Source organism: Lactuca sativa, chromosome 4, assembly GCF_002870075.4.
Source record: "Lactuca sativa cultivar Salinas chromosome 4, Lsat_Salinas_v11, whole genome shotgun sequence".
In the NCBI taxonomy this organism is placed as follows: Eukaryota; Viridiplantae; Streptophyta; class Magnoliopsida; order Asterales; family Asteraceae; genus Lactuca; species Lactuca sativa.
This window is the reverse complement of record NC_056626.2, coordinates 94,728,841-94,747,780: the sequence shown is the minus strand read 5'-3', so window position 1 is coordinate 94,747,780 and position 18,940 is coordinate 94,728,841. Positions and strand designations below refer to the sequence as shown.

Here is an 18,940-nt window from a genome sequence, read left to right as displayed (position 1 = left end):
AAGTACTTATGTATTATTTGTCCTTTTATTTTGAAAGATGTATGTATATATGTTGTTTTATAGTTAATTGAATATTTATCTTTCAAAAAAAACTAATGTTTATGTAATAATGTTTAAAAGATGTGTTCGGGAGGGGCGACTCAACCTTATAGTTTTCTAAGCTAAGGCTTACGCCCCTTAATTGTAAAGGGTATATATTCTTTAAATTTAACCCAATATTAATATATCTTAAATCCCAATTAGTCCAATATGCCTCCTCTCCATTTGTAGTTGTCTTTATAATTCATAAAAAACATATACATAATAAAAAAAAATTAACTCCACCATATATAAATTTTTTTATTTACTATTACATGTTTTAAGCCCGAATAAAAGAGAAGGGCTTATAACGTTTAAACATAATAGAAACCAAATGACCTTTTTTTTGTCCATATGTGTATTGAGGTTTAAAAATGTATGATAATTTATCCTGTAACTTTATGGAAATTTTAATGTTGTTATGCTTTATTAGTATTAGCACTAAAGCATTTTTAATCGTAACATCATCATTTTTTTTCACACGTGCATACACCGTTCTATGAACGTAAACAACTATATATACATACTAATTCATAAGTGCCTGATGAACAGGACTTTCATATGATTGGCTGATATTTTTATTAATTTTCTCCTTTGCTTTTTCTTATTTATCTCTTTTCACTAACGGATACACGTATACTGTGCAAGCCAATAAACATGAAATTGCTGTCAATTACGTGTTACCTTCTCAACAAAGAACCGACTTCATTCCTTGGAATTCCGATGCTTCCACCATTCCATCTCTTTCTTCCTTCCGAACCTTCCACCAAAGGTAAGTTTCAAGGATGTCCAACCGGTATGCCCTGCTCCTCTCTTTTTAAATCCATCACAGGTTCCTCTTCACCTTTCTTCTTCTTCTTCTTCTTATTTTTTTGGCAGATTTGGTTATTAATGGTGGTTTTTCGTTGGTTAAAGGGGGTATGACATGGGTCAAATTAGTGTCCATGAATTATAGATTAATGAAATCGTGATGATGAGAAGATGTCGACCGGTGATGATTCAGAAGATTTTTCATATGGTGGCTGTAGATTTCAAACCGTGAAGCAGAGGCTTAAAAGGTTGATCGACGGATTAGGGTTTGCAATTGAGTTTCGTCCGATTCTCCACCTCCCGGAAACTTCTTTCTCTACGCCAATATTTATCGATCACCTCCGTCTGCTTTCGCTTTTTACTCACACCCATCGTCGACACCGCTTCATTCCTTGGAATTATACAACATCGGGTGATATAGGAGCTTATTTTCTCCGACATTTTCCTTCTGATTCTTTTGATGGATGATCGATCTTTTGCGTTTCCTGGTATCTGGGACCACTGCCTGATCCGTCGTGTTTTCGGCTTGCATCTACCACACAGTTGGCGTTGATGAAAATGTTATCTGTTGGTCTCATCATGACGTGGTCGCATATGGGGGTTCCTCTTAGAAAGCCGAGTTATTCATATGTGAAATCGTTTTTTACCAATAAATTGCTCCATGGTTTGCTATTTGTTACAGGTATTCATTCCTCTCCCTTTCTGTGTCACAGTTTACAAGCATTATATTGTGTTTTACTTTTTTGGGGTAAACAATTCTTCTCAAAATTGTTATGTTTAACTATGTATGTGTTTACAGGTCCTCATAAGTAACGACGATGAAATAGGGACCTGAAAGATGAAACCATTTGAAGATTTTCAAATAGTAAGGTGCTTTTTAGAGTTTAGTTATCCAAATATGTGGTTGTGTAACTGTTAATGGCTATGTATGCAATACTCCCCGAGTTAGCTTATTCATATTCTTGGTATATTTTTTCAATTGCCATTGAGTGATAGCTTCAAAGAATCATTTGTTAGAGTTGATATTGTTTTCCAATAACATGTGCAGACTAGAGTTGATCCTAAGAAGGATATGATTTATGTAAATGGTAATGGCCTTCCTAAGAAACTGCCTCCAAAGGTCTATCTTGCTCTCAACAAGCCAAAAGGGTTTGTTTTGTGTCTAATTTTATTACAGCCCAACCCATTCAAATATTATTTTCTACTTCAAATATTTAATGCACTAAGCTAATTGTTTTGCATTGTTTACTGTAGGAAGGCTTGATGTTGCCAGAACTGGGCCTGATTATTGTGACAAATGATGATAATTGTAAAATTTTATGAAAACCAATTTAACTTTGGATGGATAGTTTGTAACCTATTATTATGCTTTTTAGGGGAGTTTGCACATAATTTCTCATCCTTCATTTGGTTTATCCAAGCAGTAAGGTTCCATACCAATACCATATGCTATTAGTTAGTTTAGTTGTAATATGCTTTTAGATTCTGCTATGTGATCTTACAATTCCAAATATTGTTAAAAGAAACTATGTTTTCTATAATGAAGAATTCAATGTGGCAGTGGATATTAAATGCACCAATCAGTAGATAAATAAAGCTCAATTCCGTAGGTTATTAACAGTTACATTACCTTATTCTTTCATTTTGGGTTTTTTCTTGGATTTTGTTGTTACTTTTTAGGTTTTTTTTAGCAGGTAAACGTTGAAATTGGTTTATTGGTGAGATTTGGGTACAAAGGTATTATGAAATCTATGTTTCTTCTGGAAATTTGGATATTTTTAAAGTTTTTCTGGGATTTGGACAGATTTAACCTTTTGACTTGGTTTTGTCCCATTTTTGTGTTTTGGGATGGCTTGAGTTTTGGGATGGCTGGGATATTTTGTGTTATTTGTTTTGGTCAAAAATTGGGGTAAATACAAGATAACACAAAGTGTTTCCGTTTTGTGCATTCATTTGGCGTATCCAATCCCGTAAAGCGGGAATCTTCCCTAGTTAATCTCTAATAAAAGACAAGTTTATATTTATAACTAGGTTTCATATATTTTATTACTTAATTTTAACATATATTAAACAGTTTTTTATATATTATATTCTTTTAATATACAAAAAAACAAATCCTTATTTTTTATACAACACGCATTAATTTTTATTAGTAGATAATACTTTTTGTATTTTTTAAGGTTGGAAAATTTAGTATAAATATTTATATTTTTACTAACTTTGGACATATATAAATATATACATATGTTGTATATATAATTAACTCTAAGTGGTTTTGTGCTCTCCTCCACGAGGACTTTGAAACGATATATTATATGTCCAAAATAGAGTATATGTGAATGAGATATCGAGACTCAAAGATAGGTATTTTTGAGAATAAATTTAGCAAAAAAAGAGGAATGTGGGAATGATTCCCACATTGGTAGAAAGACCAAACCAAATAAGGTTTATAAGATTGAATACATGAAAGGCTTACAAACTTGTGTCTATGGTTGTGCTACAATTCTTACCTGCGTGCAGGGGGTGCAAATCTTGGATTTTAGAAAAAGGTAAAGAGAATGACACGAAGTAAAAAAGTTTGTAGAGTAAGCTTAGTGTAAGTAGAGTGTGTCGTGTGCGAGATACATGTGTGAATTTATAGTCTAAACTAGCTAATAAGATGTCCGATATTCCCGGGATCCTCTATGACCAGCTTTGTGAACGTTGTTGGACTTGGCATTTCGGGTCTTTAGCATAGTGGAGACAATAATCCGTTAAGAATAAGTCTTCTCTTGACTATTTCCCGCACATGTGTTAATTAAAAATGAAAACAACCGTTATAAATGTTAGTAGATAATAATAACGGTAATAGTCGGGATCCTGAGATAGTTGAGGATCCTGAATATCTGATGAGGCTTGGGGATCCTGAATGCTTTGAAGATCCCAACCCTAACAATTGCCCTCAAGTTATTCTTAAAAATATGGGAGTTAATTTTGAGAATATTAAAAGGATAACTTAAATTAAAAATTAAAAAGAGGAGATAAAGAAGAGTTTTAAAAATTTTCCCTTAATGGATAAGTTTTATCGATCTCTAGGTAACCGAGAAGTAGTCAAATCATCTTTCTTATCTTTTTTTTCTATAAATATGGGCTTCCGATAATTTCTTCTTTATTCTCTTCAGTCGTCATCGTCTTATTGCCTTCTTCCTCCAATTTTCTTCGTCACGGCTAAGAAAACTAGTCGTCCTCGAGCTAGTGTTGTTACTTCTCCCAAGAATGACTTGAGTGATCAAGTTATCTTATGATGAGGTTTGCTCCTTTAACGATGAGGAAATGGAATCGCTGAAAGCCATTGGGGCTTTTCCTTCCAATATAGTTTTTCTACCTTTAGAGGCCACCGTTCAACCAGACTTTGTTTCTCTGACGTGGGTTTGCTTTCCCAAATACCCATTTACCTTAGGTTTAACTTACCCTTTTACTGGTATCATTCATGATTTCTTTTCGACTACCAAAATTTCTTATATCCATGCTATGCCTATGGTTTGGAGGATCCTGTTTTGTATTGATTGCTTGAATCAGTCCAAGAATATAGACAACGGGTTACCTGAGTTGGCTCTAGTTTATGATCTTTCTACTTTTGGTTCTTCTCGTTTCCTGTTAAAAGTTAAGAGAAACAAACCCCAACTGATTCTGAAATCTAAACAAAATGATGGTGCTTGGAAGGAAAAATACTTCTTCTTTAGACGTGATTCGATTCCCAACGTGGATTCCCTGCCAAAAACATGGATTAAAATGGGTAGGATTTTAATTTAGAATTTAAGGATCTTGAAATTTACTTCCCTTATTTTGTTTATTTTGATGCAACATTCAGATTTGAGGAGCTTGTTCCTGCTATTGGTGATTTCAAGCACAAGGTTTACAAAATTCTTGCACTTCCTGCACTTGACAGGTCGTTCAGGTTCGAACATTCCAGTCTCCAAGAGGGTTCTTCTAGTACTGCTTCTAAGGCTACGGGTAACATTATTTAGCTTGGATACTTCTTTTAGATTGATAAGGATCCTGAGTTGATATGAATCTTTGGCAGGTTCCAAGACTACTCGGTCCAAGGCTTGCTTTGGTTTGGCAGATCTTGAAGATGATATGACTAGCGGTTTGATCAAGGTTAAGCAAGAAAAAGGTGTCACTCTTCTTCCTCCTAAGAGATCTCACGTAGACCCTATAGTTAAGGCTTCAGGATCCCGGAAGCGAAAGCCTTCTGAAGTCGTGGATTTTGGTTTAGAGAATCTCGACATTGAAGAAGCTCTCAGGAAGTTGACTACTTTCACTCAAGCTATAAGTTTTTCTTTCATTTTCTGTTATTTGTCTATTTCTTATTATCATTTGATCTTTTTCAGGTTTCCGATCATATCTCTGCCGATTTGAAGCTCCAGGCTGAGAGATTTGAGCAGATTCTTCAAGAATAGAAAAAGATGTCGAAGGAATTAGGATCTTCTAAAACGAGTGGAAATTTTAAGTAAGGAGAAGGTTGAGAAAAAAGGTAAGCATACTGCATAGCTTGAGGAGGTGATTGCTGAGGTGAAGAGTAGTGTTGTGATAGCTATTTGGGAAGCTAATATCAAGCTTGCTGAAGATCTTAAAAATTCGGGATCCTGGAATGTGGTTGGTTGGCATGAGGTATTTGCCCATTTGACTAGCAAGCCTATTCCTGTCACTATGGATCCTGCATCGCAGCCGTTGGAGGGAGGAAAGAAAGATAGGACAATGAAGATCAGACTATGGTCTAGGCCTGCAAGAAGATAAATTAAGTAGTTTTTGCTTTATTTAAGACATTTTGACTTTTGCCTTAGTAGGTTGGTGTAGCGCCGATAGATCGGGGCTAGTCAATTTAGAGACGATAAGCATCAATAATGACTTTTGATGGAAGATTATCTAGAAGGATTAATCTTAACTAAGTTGTAGTATATGTTACAAGCATTATGTACATATAAAGAACGCCGAAATCCGAGTTGTAACGAAGAAGTTATGACATGTCGAAGTTATGCGACAGAACCGGCACCACACAGCGCGACGTAAATAGTGAATTTATGTTAGAGCAATATTTGGCCTTAGTGATCTAAATGAAAGTCGTAGAATACGTTAAACCGAGAGTGTACGTAAAAAGAACGCCCAAATCTGACTTCGTATGAGGAAGTTATGATTTTTCGAAGTTTCGACTTAGCAGTATGCAGCCCGAATACTCGATTTGAGATCGAACGGTTTTTAGCCGAAACAATCTAAACGAGAATAAAAGATCTCATTATTAATAGTGCAACAGTAAAAATACAGACGAAAACGGACGTCGGATGAAGAAGATATAAATTTATAACAGAGTTTTCCTATTCCGGCCTACTAAAATAATATAATAAAAATGAAGTCAATATTAGCCGACAGAGCGTAAATTAAAGTTGTAGAGTATAGTCTCACCTACGCGTCGATATAAAGAACGTCAAAAACGGAGCTCGTATGCGAAAGTTACGCAAGTTTGAAGTCTGCTTAATCGAGTACGCCCAACGTAATTTTGGAGTACGCCCAACGTACTCGGAACCGCCTCGGCTACACATGCAATGACGTCACTCGATTACATACGCATGCAATGATGTCGCGTTCGCCCAGCGTAAGGCTTAGTACGCGCAGCATACCTAGATTTACGCCCATCGTAATCCCAGATTCAGCACCCTATAAATAGAATGTGAGGCTACCTTATTTCTTTGCTCATTTTCTCTTCTCTCTCTCCCGTTTAGTCTCGATTTTCATGCAAGAAATATCCCGAAGCCTCGATAGCATTCCCGATCCCCGAAACAAGTTCCGAAGCCCCGAGGATCCCGAGAAGTGAGATTCCCGAGTCGAAGTTCTACCCGCGGGAAGCCAATTTTTGTGAAGATCTTCCAGATCTACCGAAGAATACTACTTCTACAAGTCGTAGTGCTGACCGATCATCTTCTAATCAAGTGAGGGTGTAGTTACTTTCTTTTAACACATAAATACGAAGTATTTTCTATGAAATACGTGCTATGTGTATTTATATTATTTGTCTATTTGAGATGGACGTGGAATTGAGGTTTTATACAGGTGTTAAATGATTTAAACTGTGTAAATATTTATATCTACGAAAATGTTGGGTAGAACATGGGTAGATGGGATAGTTGGTGACAATGGAGTTAGCGCCTATTATATAAACATTGGTGACGATGTGACTTCGTGCCTATTTGATGAAGCTTGGCGACTATGGAGTTAGCGCACGTTGAGTAAACTTTGGTGACTGTAGAGTTAGCGCTTGTTGAGTAAACCTTGGTAACTATGGAGTTAGCACCTGATAGTTATGGATTTAGTACCTGATAGATAAATTTTGGTAGCGGACTTCGTGCTAATTCCTTAGGTAAATCCTTAGGAACGAATGAATGAAGGATAATTAGTTCTTAGGCTAAAACCTTAAGAAATAAAGAAGATAATGGGGAGGGGTAATTGGGTTGATATTTTGCTGATTAAATATAATAATTATATTATTGTGGGTTGAAAACCCTATATGTTCACCGGGCTCCCAAGCCTGACCCACTCAGTTTTCTTTGTATCACAAGTATCAATACGAAGTCATATTTTATTGAGGGATTAAAGGAGATGTAAATCATTAGTGTAAATAAATGTAAGTTCTGTTTATGCTTATGTGTCTGTATCGGAACATGACATCACGAGATTTTGTTATATAATGAAAAATACTTTTCTTTAAGAAATGCTTTGATAAATTTTTATCATATTTTGTTTTGGGAACAAATTCCGCAACAGCTTTCTTTAAACGATTATTCTGATTTTAAAAAAACAAAGCATAAACAAATCGGTCTTTTCTGGCCGTGAAATTGGGGATGTCACAGTTGGTATCAGAGCATTAGTTTAAGCGAACTAGGAATTTGTAGGAAATTTCTAGAATTAAACTTAGAATGCTAAGTAATGATCGTGAGCAGTGTGTCTAAAATATGTTAGGTAGTACACCTAAATTGACACAAACACTAGTTTATTTTAGGAATGATGCCTTAAATGCTTTTATGTGCTAAATGCTATATGTTTGCCATATATGATATTATTTGTTCGGATCTATGGTTTGTTGCCGACCGGATCTAGAAACCTTATGTGTGTAGGATTCTAAGCGTATGATTACGATATTAGAACTAGCATGTAAAAGTTTCGAAGTGATAAGGATGGTTTAAATATCTATCGTGAATGAGGATCTAAATTCACCTTATTCGGTGTATAGATCAAAAATGGCAAGAACCAGAAGTGGAGCTGGAAACGCAAATGAAAACAGGAATCAACCGCCTGTGATTGAGCAAGTGGCTATTGTAGCAGCAGCACCTGAGCCAATAACGATGGCTGGTGTACAAGCAATGATGCAGGCGATGTTGGATCGTCAAATGGAGGAGACTAGGCAGTTGCTTTGACAGAATCATGAAGAACTGCCAATTCAAGTGGAAGAGCCCGAAGTAAATGGAGGGCATTCGGAAGGAGGGAACTACACTGGGACCGTTGGTCAAGCCAACCCACCAATAGTTCGCCGAAACAACCAAGATGGAGGAAATGACGGACGTGGGTGCAAGTACAAGGATTTCATGGCATCCAAACCACCGTGTCTTTCTAGGAGCCCGACACCGATGCAAGTTATGGACAGGATCTCCGAGATGGAGACAATGTTTGAAAGTTGCGAATGTAGCAACAGACAGAAGAACGCTCTTGCAATTCCGCTGTTAAAATCTGGAGTACTGGCTGGTGGAAGTTACTGGCTGGTTCGATGCCCAAGGGGGAAGCTAGCAAGATGTCTTAGGAAGAGTTTGTGGTGCAACTAAAAATGTAATACTGTTGTAACATCCCAAAAGTACAGGCAAAAAATTTCATTTTTAAATACGTCATTATAAAACCAACAATGTGATAAAACATCTTTAATACCATGTCTTGTCAAAACCGAGTAGGAATAATCAAATGTTTTATCATAAAACAATATCAGAGTGTAATCCCAAAGATCTTATGTGCGGAAAACCATAGTGTGATGCGTTGCGATCAAGCCGGCTCCTTTCCTTTAAACACGAAGTACCTGAAACCAAAACTAAAAACCGTAAGCACGAAGCTTAGTGAGTTCCCCCATCATACCACATACCATACAATCATATAATGAACAACTAGGAGATACGGGCCTCGCCCATGCTCATGGAGGAACGAGCCTCACCCACGCTCCGCTAGCTAGGAGATACGGGCCTTGCCCACACTCCACTATCTATGAGATACGGGCCTCACCCACACTCAGCCACTAAACCATAGCATACAAGTATATACAATCATATATTAAATAGCTAGGAGATACGGGCCTCGCCCACACTCCACTATCTCTGAGATACGAGCCTTGCCCATACTCAACTACTATTACAAATATCATAACACAAACATACTATCAGACATATCTGGGGTGTTTGAACTACCCTTCGGTCCTAACAACCGAACTTGGGGACTATTCCCCTCCTACTACCACTATCACATATAACATATCATGCCAACGTGTAACAGATCGGGTAGTAGCAAACCTAGATGATATCACAAAGACAATCATCTAACATACAACTCCTACTGGTGGGCCGGCATTGTGGTCGTAGACCCACCGCTACTGGAAGGTAACTCACCTTACACTGCTGAAGTCCCGAAGACACAATCCCACACTTGCTGAAGTCCCGCAGACTCGACCCCAGCTGCTGGCTGACAGATTCCCGAACTGTCAACACCAAAATAACACCCGATTAATAATTAGGTCCCAAAGCATAACCATAAGTACATTCTTTGGGTAATTACTACATTGCCCCTCACTTGGCTTATTCAAGCCCAAGGCATAATCCGTAGGCCCAAAGTCAATTAGGAATCAAAGCCCAACACATGGCCCAATTTTCCAAATTGGGCCTAGGCCTATACATGGTCTTATTCTGAGGCCCAACATCATGTAATTATTAAGACCCATATTATGGCCCAATTTTCCAAATTGGGCCTAAACCCCTTACATGGGCCTTACCCTAAGCCCATTAAATTATTGTAGTTCAATTGCTTGCTCTTGGATGGTCCATTATTTTCTCAATCATTTAGGCCCAATAGAAAGGCCCAACAATAAACCCAAGTGAAATTAGGGTTTCACATAAAATGATGATTAGGGTTAAGTTTCCTACTTAACCCATTAAGGACTTAATCCATTAAGGGCTTAATCCATTAAGGACTTAATCCATTAAGTCCAATATTGCTTAGATTAATCTTTACCAATGATTATTATTTAATATCTCAAGTTATTAAATAATTTCTTGTGTGTCCCGATTATCCCAAATTAGTGTTTCATTGCATTAGGGTTTTCTAAACCGTAATTAGGGTTTCCAACCCATATACTAGCCCATTTATTTATTTATTGGACTTTTAGGTTATTTAGGGCTTTATTGGGTTTATCAAGCCCACTAGAATGTCATCAAGTCCATTAGGGTTTTATTGGGTCAAATAGAGTCCATTAGACTCATTAGGGTTTTCACTAAGCCCATTTGGCTTCATTGGGCCCCTTAGGCTCACAAGGCCCATTAGGGTTTCAAGCATCCCCAATCGAGTCAACTCACAAGACGAGCACACCGCCAACCGACACGGCAGCCGGTGGCGGTAGGAGGCGGCAACTACCACCGTATGGTGGTGGTTTTCCATTTCTATTCATAATACCATTCTTGTTACAATTCACAATGCCAATCCGATAAACACATACACACACTAATCTAATTAGACACACACACACAACCACCCTTGTGGTGGCCGGTGGTGGTAAGTGGTGACAGCCACCATGGTTGGCTGCCATGGTGGTTTCCGGCCAACAAGCACACCCTCCTTTGTCCGGCAACACCAAAATACCCACTCTCTTGAGCTGAGCATGAAAAAGAACACACCCATCAAGATCTTGCGATGGTGGCGGCGGTTGCGCGAGGTAAACTGACAGCAGCAGCAACAGCTATCGGTCTTCGATTTTAATGGCTGTAGGGCGGCGGCGTCAGGGTTTCGACGATCCCAGCATCGACGGAGCGGCGGCTACTCGTTGCCAGCGACAAAAGCAGCGGCGGAACAGCAGTAGGTAACGATGGCAGTGGAACGGTTGGGAGTGGTGGTAGCGATAAAACGGTCGGAGGGTGACGTCGGAAAGGAGCGGTCGCGACGCCCGGCGACTGCGACGTCTTCAATGGGAGTGGCAGCCACCTACGATCCCATCTCCGATCTTCAACAGCCTCCCTCGGCTACCCACGACGTCACCGGCAGCGGCGGCAGTCGGCTGGAACTCGCCGGTCTCACCTAGTCGAAAAAACACGAAGGTGGGGTGGTGGCGGCTGGAGACAAGATGTGGCGGCTGAAAAATGGCCCTAGGGTTAGGGTTGTTTGAAGCCATGCTTTTAAATGGATGCCAAGAAGAAAGGTGACGGGTTATGACCCCGTCCAATTCCAACTTAAGCCCAAATTTCACTTTTAGTCCCTCTTTCTCAATTTCTTCTCACTTAGGTCTATAAGTTACAACACAGCCCCCAACATTATAAATTCTTAACAATTCAAGCCCAGTAATTACCAAACGCACCCCGACTTCTGAAATCATTTTCAAATTAAATCCAGAGCTTACACTTTTAACCCCCAACTTCTAAAATTATAACATTTGGCTCCCAAAACCAACATCTTTGAATAATATGGATTTCAGGGCTACTACTCTTTCATAAAATTTATCTATTTATTTAATAAATAAATGGGGTTTTACAACTGCTCTGAGCAGGATCTTTTGGAAATCAACAACGAGTTCCAGAATCTGAAGAAGGGAAAATTGAGCGCAATTGAATACGCTACAAGCTTTACGGAGAAGATGAAGCTTATTCCGTACCTAATTCCAACTAAACTTTCCAAAGGTAACAAGTTTGCCGATGGATTACCAGCAGACTTTGGTCTGATAGTCAAGCAAGCAACCACTCTGAAAGCCGCCATCTGGGCAGCCAAGAATGTTGAGACCCAAATAAAAGAAAAGGGTCTGGAAAGAGCTGAAGTTGGAGAGAAAAAGAAACGTGAAGGATCTTCAATAATCGACAAAGAAAGCGAATTCTCTAAATCTAGGGGAAGAGATAAAGCTAAGTGGTGTGAGAAGTGTAAAAAGAAACACTTCGGGAAATGTAGCGAGGAGATGACTTGCTACAAATATGGGAAGACAGGGCATTACGCCAACAAGTGTGCACCTATCAAGAAGGTGTGCTACAGATGTAACGAAGAAGGGCATATTTCTAAAGACTGCCCAAAGAAAAACACACCTCCACAGCCAAGGGCATTCCACATACTCCTCGACGAAGCAGAAAACGATGGGAGGATTAAAAGATAAAGACTTCATACCTATATATAAAGTCTGCAGCAGGAAGTGTAGCCTATTAGAGTCATAGTATAGGGTGAACTTGAACCTTTGTGTAAACGTTTCAAGAAATAATATAAACCCTGGTTTTGTTATCTGATGTGTTGAATGATTATATGATGTATGTATGGTGACTTGGTTGACTGCGAGACAATACTTGGGACGAGTATGAGTAGGTGTGAATAGTAGTAGAGATCTATACTACTGGAAGCACAGGACTCACACTTGGATCAGGGAAATTCACAAGGTTACCAAGAAGATAGTGATTGGTCTCGTTTTATTCAAGTATGTCATTACCATTGTTTTGGTAATGACTAGTAAGATGATTGTTATTCCACCCCTAGTGGTCATATCAAATTTTGTCCGACTACGATGAGTTTGTTACGTGAGAACCAAGTTTGATGTAACATCTGACATAAGTCAGAAAATTGGAATCATTTTACAAGTCCTTTTTCGTTGATGATTCCGGGACTTAATCATCCTAAGGGGGTGATAATTGTAACGACCGTAGACCAGGGCTAGTCAATTTAGAGACGATAAGCATCAAAAATTACTTTTGATGGAAGATTATCTAGAAGGATTAATCTTAACTAAGTTGTAGTATATGTTACAAGGATTCCGTACATATAAAGAACACTGAAATCCGAGTTGTAACGAAGAAGTTATAACCTGTCGAAGTTTCGCGACAGAACCGACACAACACAGCGCGACGTAAATAGTGAATTTACGTTAGAGAGATATTTGGCCTTAGCAATCTAAATAAGTCGTAGAATATGTTAAACCTAGAGTGTGCATAAAAAGTATGCCCAAATCTGACTTCGTATGAGGAAGTTATGATTTTCCGAAGTTTCGACTTAGCAGTATGCAGCCCGAATACTCGATTTGAGATCGTGCGGTTTTTAGCCGAAACAATCTAAACGAGAATCGAAGATCTCGTTATTAATAGTGCAACAGTAAAAAGACAGACGAAAACAGACGTCGAATGAAGAAGATATAAATTTATAACATAGTTTCCTGTTCCGGCCTACTAAAATAATATAATAAAAATGAAGTCAAAATTAACCGACAGAGCCTAAATGAAAGTTGTAGAGTATAGTCTCACCTACGCGTGGATATAAAGAACGTCAAAAACGGAGCTCGTATGCGAAAGTTACGCAAGTTTGAAGTCTGCTTAATCGAGTACGCCCAGTGTAATTTTGGAGTACGCCCAGCGTGCTCTGAACCGCCTCAGCTACGCATGCAATGACGTCACTCGAGTAGATACACATGCAATGACGTCACGTACGCCCAACGTAAGGCTTAGTATGCCCAGCGCACCTAGATTTACACCCAGCGTAATCCCAGATTCAACACCCTATAAATAGAATGCGAGGCTGCCTTATTTCTTTGCTCATTTTCTCTTCTTTCTCCCGTTTAGCCTCGATTTCCGTGCAAGAAATATCCCGAAGCCCCGATATCATTCCCGAGCCCTGAAACAAGTTCCGAAGCCCCGAGGATCCCGAGAAATGAGATTCCCGAGTCGAAGCTCTGCCCGCGGGAAGCCGATTTTGTGAAGATCTTCCAGATCTACCGAAGAATACTACTTCTGCAAACCATAGTGCTGACCGATCATCTTCTAATCAAGTGAGTGTGTATTACTTTCTTCTAACACATAAATACGAAGTATTTGCTATGAAATACGTGATATGTGTATAAATATTATTTGTCTATTTGAGATGGGTGTGGAATTAAAGTTTTATACAAGTGTTAAATGATTTAAACTGTGTAAGTATTTATATCTATGAAAATGTTGGGTAGAACATGGGTAGATGAGATAGTTAGTGACTATGGAGTTAGCGCCTATTGTATAAACCTTGGTGACGATGTGATTTCGTGCCTATTTGATGAACCTTAGCGACTATGGAGTTAGCGCACGTTGAGTAAACTTTGGCGACTAAGGAGTTAGCACTTGTTGAGTAAACCTTGGTGACTATGGAGTTAGCACCTGATAGCTATGGATTTAGTGCCTGATAGATAAATTTTGGCAGCAATGGACTTCGTGCCAATTCCTTAGGTAAATCCTTAGGAACGAATGAATGAAGGATAGTTGGTTTGTAGGGTAGAACCTTAATAAATAAAGAAGATAATAGGGAGGGGTAATTGGGTTGATTGTTTGCTCATTAAATATAATAATTATATTATTAAGGGTTGAAAACCCTATATGCTCACCAGGCTCCCAAGCTTGACCCACTCAGTTTTCTTTGTATCACAGGTATCAATACGAAGTCATATTTCACTGAGTGATTAAAGGAGATGTAAATCATTAGTGTAAATAAATGTAAGTTCTGTTTATGCTTATGTGTATGTATCAGAACATGACATCCCAAGATTTTATTATATAATGAAAAATACTTTTCTTTAAGAAATGATTTAATAAATTTTTATCATATTTTGTTTTGGGAACAAATTCCGCAACAGCTTTCTTTAAACGATTACTCTAATTAAAAAAACAAAGCATAAACAAATCGGTCTTTTCTGGCCGTGAAATTGGGGATGTCACAGTTGGTGTGCAACTTTTTGAATGACATGGTTGTGTTTTCTTCTTATATCTCTATCTTGATTTCTCTGCATGATTGTTATGATACTAGGATCCTTAATTTATCAGGATCCATGAAAACCTGGTTACGACAAATAATCCTGAGATAAAATTCTTGTAGTGAAGTATACTTGAATTTTGATAACCAATTGATTTTTTCTTAGGATACTAGAAATTTAAGGATCCTTAAACTGTACTTAGAGTTTCTCAAGAATAAGGGTAGATGGAACCATATTGTCTTCAAGTTTTTCCTTAAGCTTCAGAAGCTTTTTAATCTTAGAATTTACTAAGGATAAATCCCAGCTTAGGAAAGAACTTTGGATCATTGTTGACTTCTGATGATAAGGTTCTTACTGATGAGGTTCCATACCGATGAGGATCCTTAATGATGAGGATCCTCAATGATGAGATCATATGGGGGAATTCCTTCCTGAGGTAAACATGTTTAGGTTATAAACATTGACAAAATTCTTGGGTAACATCATAAGTTCAATATGTTAATGTACTGGGTAGGATCCCAACTTGTGACATATTTCATGGGAAAGATCCCTAGTTATGATAACATGAAAATGTTATGATTCGTGTGTATTTTCTGGGGAGAAATCCCAACGTGTGATAACATGAAGATGTTGTAAACCTTATGTAATTTCTAGGGTAAGATCCCAATTTTAGATAACATTAAAATCTTATAAACCTTAAGGATCTTAACTTATGTTCAAAGATAAGAGGGTTGCCAAGCTACTGCATCTTAAAGTGATCCACTTATTCATATCCCATAGTTAGATATCGTGTGTTCAAGCGAGGTGTATAAACCTAAGTCCGTGTGAAAGAGGTAATATACTATTTATACCTTTAGAGGGGATTAAGTACCCTTAAGCATAGGAGAGATGATCAGTCTCTAGCTTGTGTATATGATAGTTTAAAGATCATACAATTGATATAATGGAATTTTTTATGTGCTAAGATGTTGAGATCTTCGTGTATCAAGATCCTTATGTTTCAGGATCTTCAACATTGTGGATCCTCATATTTCAAGATCTTCAACCTTAAGGATCCTTATATTTCACGATCATTGCTTATGGAGATCATTACGTTGTTATGCATAGCAAACGTTAGCTAGGGTGGGCATGAGTCTAGCTAACGCCCCTCCAATGCTTAAGTTAGTAGTGTATTCGAGGAGAAAATAAGTAATGATGAAGATTTTAAGGTAAAGAACATGTGCACCTTGGTTTTGTTGAAGATCAATCGATCTTGTTTACACATAGTATGCTTTGAGATGTATAGCATTCTAGAATCTTGGTAAAATGTGTCCTTCGAGTGTTGCTAGCCAATACGCTCCTTTTCCTGCTTCAGCATCTATGAGATATGGTCCTTCCTAATTAGGAGCTAATTTACCAACACTAGGATCCTTGGTGTTTTGGAATGTTTTCCTTAATATCAAGTCTCCTATTTAGAATCTTCTGACTTTTATGTTCATGTTGTAAGCTTTATTCATCCTTTGTTGATGAGCAGTGATGCGTATCTTGGCAAGATTTCTGAGTTCGTCAACAGTGTCAAGATCTTGGGCTTGGGTCATGTCATTGTTTTCTTGATTTTGGAGAAAGTATCTTGTTGTCAGGATCACTACTTCGGTAGGGATCATTGCTTCTGTCCCAAACACTAAGGAGTAGGGGGTCTGACCTGTGGCTACTTTGGACTTAGTCCTATCTGCCTATAGGACGAAATGAAGTTCTTCTGCCCATCTTCCATTCTTTTTATCTAGCCTTTTCCTCAAGTTGTTTACTATGATTTTGTTGCTAGATTCTGCTTGACCATTAGCTTAGGGATGAATAGGAGTGGAAATTATCATTTTGATCCCCCAGCTTGTGCAAAATTCTCTTGTCCTTTTGCTTATGAATTGGGATCCATTATCACATATGATTTCAACGGGGATCCCAAACCTGGTCAAGATATTATGTTTAATAAGTATGTGGAAAATAAGTTATCTTCATGGTTGGCGAGTAGTATCGTATTCTCAATACTTTGGAGCATAAGGATCTCCCCTAGTGTGATTGACGTAGTCTCTTTCATGTATGTCCTTCAAGACTTCTATAGTTTCAGGGTCTTCCAAGCATCTGAGATCAGAGGCAGAGCATCTTTAGGGCTAGGAGGGGTTGTGCCCCCCCCCCCTTGATTTTTTTCTTAGAAGTATTCATAGCCCAAGAAAATTTACACAAATGAAGCCCAAAAATAAAAAGTTTGACCTGCCTCCCTCTTCTCCGTTATTCCGAACTCTGAATAAAAGTTATCGACCCTCTAACCCTCGCTCAGTCAGATCATCGTTGTTCGCTGGAGCACCTATCCATGTCGGCACCTCCCAATCGACAATCTGCAGTCACCACTGACAGCTCCACCTCAAACCTCTGCATTGGAATCGATCAATTATGTTTAGTGTTCTCTTCATTTTTCTCTTTTCTCTTCATCCATCCAACCATTAGCCCCTGATTAAGTTTAACTGGTTTTGATCCTCAATTCTTCATAATGAATGTCTGATTTTACTTGCTATACTCAAATAGTCAGTTATTTGCTTCAAATTGAAACACCAAACCCAACAACTTGAAAATCAAACCCAGAACTTGTACACAAATAAGGCAAGATGCAATCTTTTAAACCTGTGGTTATATGCAAAAACTTTAAAACAACCTGTACAGTAAGAGCAGCTAGAGAGAGAAAGAAAAGAAAGAATACATAAGAGAGAAAAGAGTGTGATTGTGAGTGTGAGTGCGAGATGGGCAGAAAAAGGAAAGCAATTAGGATTTAGGAATGGCGGTTTCAGAAGAAGAAAAACAGGTTTTGATGAGAGTTGATGTTATCCTTTGGATGGTGAAAAGTAGTAAGCCAATAGGGCAATGAGGAACACAGACTCACAGAATACAGCTGTTGAAATCTGGTAATTTTTTACATGTTATGGTGTTTACGTGGCAGCATACTCTTGGCTTCATATCTCATTATTCGTTCTGTTGACCAAGTAGTCTCCTATTTTATGCCCTCCTAATAAACAAACAGGTAAATTTTTTGTTTTGGCAAAAATATTATTATTCTAATGAAAGTAAAAGAATCAGAAAATGGAAGTTTAAATGAATTTCAGGCCTGGTGGTTTAAATAGATACAGAAATTACTGAAAACATTCATTCCAAGTTTGTAATTCTTCTTCTATGTATCTTTCTTATTTATTTGCAAAAAAAAAAAAATTATACTTCTCCCCCCCCCCCCCCACCCAAATTAAATGGTCAAGCTCCGCCCCTGTCTGAGATATGGACCTGGCATAGACTTTTTATAGATTTTACCTTGGATTATTACGAATCTTGAGATTCTTGTTCTGAATGCTCTTTCACTTTTTTCTTCTGTTGGGATCATTCCATTTTGGAGATACTCCATAATGGGTTGGATCCATGATCGTGGACTTCTTTGAGGATCCTGTTCGTCGGGATCCTTTTGAGGAGGGATCTAAGGGTCAAGATCTCTGATGGCTGCTACACTTATTGATTGTTCAGGATCGTCGGGTTTTTGGAAAGGGCTTCTACAGATGGAGTTATTATGTGGGTTATAGGGATCTTCATTTCTGGTCGGATCCTTAGGGAGGATCCTAAGTTAGCTAATGCATCTGCTTCTGTGTTTTCTTCCCTAGGAAACTGGGTTAGGCTAAAGTTTTCAAAATCATAGACTAATTTTTTGAGGATCTTGAGGTATAATGCCAATCTTTCACCTTTCACTACGTAAGATCCACTGAAGTGACTGGTTAATAATAAAGAATAAAAAAAATACCTGAAGATCCTTGATTTGAAGATCCTTAGCCAATTATATTCCCATGATGAGTGCTTCATATTCTGCTTCGTTATTGGTTGCGTTGAATTCAAAACTAACTGCCTGGGGTATGATGTCCCCATGTGGCGATTTTAATATGATTCCTAGTCCGGTTCCTTTTTGGTTTGAAGCTCCATCCGTGAATAGTGCCCATTTTCCCAAGTGTTCATCTTCTAGGAGTTGTTTAGCTTGAACGTCTA

At 38.2% G+C, this 18,940-nt stretch overlaps 1 long non-coding RNA gene across 4 annotated transcripts; it reads left to right on the top strand.

The window, feature by feature from the left end:
• Window positions 1-735: 735 nt before the first annotated feature.
• On the top strand, window positions 736-2,276 carry LOC111897133 (uncharacterized). Of its 4 annotated transcripts, none has more exons than XR_002852095.3 (4): window positions 736-910; window positions 994-1,570; window positions 1,688-2,037; window positions 2,143-2,276. It is a non-coding gene; the product is annotated as an uncharacterized LOC111897133 (long non-coding RNA). The 4 variants fall into 4 exon arrangements; XR_006191302.2 differs by lacking the exon at window positions 736-910 and having other exon boundaries at window positions 918-1,570; window positions 1,688-1,753; window positions 1,937-2,037; XR_006191301.2 differs by lacking the exon at window positions 736-910 and having other exon boundaries at window positions 918-1,570; window positions 1,688-1,758; window positions 1,937-2,037.
• Window positions 2,277-18,940: the final 16,664 nt, after the last annotated feature.